The sequence below is a fragment of the Corvus brachyrhynchos genome, unplaced genomic scaffold (assembly GCF_000691975.1).
Source record: "Corvus brachyrhynchos isolate BGI_N302 unplaced genomic scaffold, ASM69197v1 scaffold103, whole genome shotgun sequence".
Lineage (NCBI taxonomy): Eukaryota > Metazoa > Chordata > Aves > Passeriformes > Corvidae > Corvus > Corvus brachyrhynchos.
This window is the reverse complement of record NW_008237436.1, coordinates 694,957-699,409: the sequence shown is the minus strand read 5'-3', so window position 1 is coordinate 699,409 and position 4,453 is coordinate 694,957.

Genomic DNA, 4,453 nt, shown 5'->3' with positions numbered 1-4,453 from the left:
GCGGGGCGGTGAAGACGGGGACGGAGAGGAGGAAAGAGCAGGAGAGGAGAGGGGGGGAAAGCCGGCGAAGAAGGAGTGTTTGAAGGAAAGGGGGAAGGCTGCAGTCCTTACATGGGAAAATATGGACTAATCTGATGGTGTGCGTGTGATAAGAACTGTGTCTGTCTCTGCATGCGAGCTGCTGATCCAGCATTTTGATCGCAACAGTTCCCGAGCTGGTCTACAGCGAGAGTAAATGGGATCACAGTACCAAGCAGCTCATCCCGGATGGGTTAGGTCAAGCGGAGAGACAGGAGCTTCAGCCCTTTCCCAGAGTGACTTAAGAGGGAAAGTTTTGAGGAGGGGTTGCCTTCTGCACACAGAGCCTCTGGGAGAAAAAGATATTTCCTATTCTGGTTTTTCCTCTACGCCCAAAAACATGAATATATTTCTCAGATATAAGACAATTTTATGACAAGTTTAAATTATGTCAGCACCAGACATGCAAAATCTCTTCGGTAATGTTTCTTTTACAGTTCTGGCGTGTGATTTAAACACCATTCATTAATATTATTAATGCTAAATGGAAGTGAGGTTTATTGCACTCAGTCTGCATTTACACCATTTAATAGTAACAGCAGCTATTTTCAGGATTAAATTACAAAGCTGCTTTATTGTCTTTTTAAAATTAGACTTCCATTTTTTCCCCCTATAATGCAAAGTCTTAAAATCAGAACATTACTGAAAATGCATATTTTCCCAAGGGATAAGAAATGAATTGGAAAGTATCTAGCATGATCGAGTTTTCCACCCTAACATTTCAAGTGTATTTAAGGAAATGTGCTTCAAAGAATCAAGAAGTCAGTTAAATATAGGCTGAATGCTAGCATATATGCAATAAAGTGCTTCACAAGGAAGGCAATGAAGGCATAACCCCAAAGCAGCCATACCCACAGCTGACTACCCCTAGGCTACATCCACCTAGTATACATCTATAGTAATGTGGATCAATCTGGTGTTGGATCTCGTGTTGAGGACCTAAATGATGTTCACACTTTTCAACAGTTTTTTCTTCAGATTCACTCCAGGCTGGGTCTGTGGACTGAGGGCCCCATGAGAACTTAGAACACATCTGATAGACTTCTGGCACCTGTCTTCTGCTATATTGCTATCTGAATCCACTCTGTGTACTCACCTCTGCTGGGTAAAATAAAACGTGGTAAGTGAGGATGATCTGGAGATTCACTTCAAAAGCACGCCCTTGATTCACACCAAAACATGAAAGTGGATGTGCCCACAGGGTGTCTGACAGAAAGGGAGCTGGTATGACTTTCCCAAAGCTGAGAGCTGGAGCCTGCTCCACAGCATACCATCCTCCCCTCAAATCACCTTTCTGCCTGGTGCTGTGCCTCCACCCCCAAGCATGCACGAGCTCTCAGGTCTCCACTTCTACAAGGAGCTCTGCACTTTTTGGTGAGTGTAGACACTCCTTGTTTACCTCTCGCATGCCTTCACTTGGCTCAGTGCAGTATTTTACCCCCTGCTATTCATTTTACCAACGCCTGAAATGACAGGGATACTAAGCTAGTATTGTGTCATTGGAACTCTGTTCTTGGTGTAAAGAAAGAGAAGACTTGAGTACTGTTATTAAATCCTCAATTGTTTGAAGACTAAGGTCTGTCATTCTTTCCTTAGCCAAAGGCCTGGGTTATAATGAAACTGCGATAAATATGTCTAAATTAGGCGTGTGCTGGGATCAGACACGGGTAGAAATTGCCTGGCATTGAAATGACTGTGGAAAAACTTCTGTTTCACACATGGAAACTGTTTCTCAGTTAAAACTGGCATTGGAAGCCTAGGGAGAAGCAAACAAGCATACATTTATTCATGCAATTTATCTCTTGCATGGTATATGCCAAGGTCCCCAAGTCAGTGTTTGCTTTGCTAATGGCGTCTCTACAGCAGTTCATTTACTTGCCTTATATGGCTTGTACATTCACTCTCTGAGCTGCTGCCATTCTGCTTTCCCTCATGGAAACTGTACATTGAATTCTGCATCTCTCCTGAAGCATCTCATCTTGCCAGCTGTCTCTGAATGCCCCCACAAGCTGGCTACATGACTTAGTCACTTTCAGGGAAATAAGCTTTATTTCACAATCCATCTTCTGTCCCATGAGTTGTGTTTTGATTAGGAACAAATTAAACACATTGTGTATATAAGGTAACATCCAAATTCTCATTCCATTTCTTTCCTAATGTTTAAAACTCAACATGCTTCAACTGTATCAACATTTCATTCCCCTTTCAGGATCATTGTGCTTGGATGTATTTTACTTGAAAGTTAGCGGAAATATTTCTATCCCCATCTAACCTGTTTGAAAGAAAAGGGGAGTTATTACATTGTGCTTTAGGATTCACAATCTTTCTTGTAACCACAGAAGTAGACACCTCCTCAGAATAAAGCAATAAAAAACACATGGTCCTCAGGGTCTTGTCTATACTGAAATAGCAGCTGGTTTTAAAATTGTTCCTGGTGTTTGGATTTTAAGAGAATCTGCTTGTGAGAAATCTTCATAGTTGGTTGAGGGAACCTGAGCCACGGATTACTTTCTGTTGCAACCACTGAAGTCAGACTGAATCAAACACCCATGAATACAGTCAGAAAACTACCCTAGCAGGGAGATGGGAAAATATGCTTATAGATTTTACCATTTTGCTTCTCCTCGATCCATTGACTATGCTGCTGTTACAGCTGGGGCACTACAGACTTGATGGAGCTAATCAGCACAGCAGAATAAAGACAGAAAATCCTGTCACTGTACCTAAATCAATCCTGGCTAATATACACATCACAGGCTCAACCACAGGCTCTTTCATTACGGTATGTCCTGTAAGACAACATAAAATGCCAGAGGGGAGTGTGCAGGTTCCTGACCCCCAAGGAAAATGAAGCAGCTACCAAACCTCTATCTCGTTCTTCAGTCTTTGATCAGAAAAAGAACCAAGAGGGTTTTATCTTTCAGGCCAGCATCCGTTTTCGGTTGTGTGATCTGCAGGACAGTGATCACACCAAAATGGTTCCGAGCATCTCACAAAACTGGATCTTCAGGTCGTGTCTCTACTCGATTCTAAATGAAAAAGGAAGGTATATGTACTACAATAGACTTGAGAGTATGTACCAGGAGCAGCAGAAAGTCAATCCAATTATTCAAATACAGTCTCCAGAAACCAAACAGACAAGTACTGTTAGAGAAATAACCTGATAATTAGTGTATTTGCCTGAAATTACGTCCAATCTTGCAGCAGCTGGGGGGAAAAAAAAAAATCAACTCAACAGACAGAAAAAGAGAACTCCAACACCTGCAAATTTCTCAGAGGAAGGTAAGAAAACAAATTCAGGTGACCATATCCTGTCCATCCGTATGGTGTTCTTCCAAGTCAAACAAATTGCATGTTTTCTACTCTGGGTGGAACTAGACACCTGGGTAGATTTTGAGCTGTTGTATCCAGACCTGAATCTTGGCCTATAAACTTAGCTCTAACCAAAAGATCCTCTCTCCACTTCTATTCTAATAGGATCCTATCATTAATACTTATTTTTCTGGTGGTTCTTGTGGTAAATTCTGTGAATTCTCTTACTAACAGTTCATGAACAAAACTTGCCATATTTCTGAAAGAGAGTTGTCTTACTGGATACAGTGCTGTTGGTGCTAACATCAGTCTTTTAATCTCTGGGTGCACATAAAAATAACATGTCAATGTAAAACAAAAGAGGAAAACAATCTTTATTATTTGCCATAAACCCTCCGTATGTTGTTTCATCTTTTAAGTTACTACTTATCATCTATTATATAAAAGCCACCAGGTGGTCTGCATTTTGCAAGGCTCTAAAAGAGTAGCTACAGCTATTGATTTTCTCTTTTGTGTCCTGCTGATGACAAGCCTGGTGGCTGTGAGAGAGGTCAAGGAGGTTTATTCTGCACCAGCCCCACGGCTGAAGGGAGGAATGCCTGCTCTGGCCTCACAAACACTGCCAAAGTGACTGAGCTCTGAGATTACAGGTCCCAGACCCGTCCTCCTTTACCAGGGAATTGTCTTAGCCCTGCACAAACCCAGGAAAAACATGTGGCTGGTTTCAATCCTGCATTTCCACTATTCTTAATTGGACTTTTTAAAATTAGGAACATCTGGATGATTGCTTTCCCAGTAAGAAATGCTCATCTACTGGCAGCCAGCTTTCCGTGCATGTAGACTCAATACAAATAATTTAATAGTGTCATCTTACTTATGAGTGGGACATCTGTCTATCTTCCCCAGATGTTGTTAAAGAAAGATGTGGGGAACGTACAAAGAGCAGGTCTTGCCGCGGTGCTTTCTCACACTGAGTGGCGGGCGCGTTTGGAGACATGAGTTTGTTTAACGACACGTGCAACAGCAAGGAGATTTTTCTTTTCACTTTAAAGCCTCAGCCTGG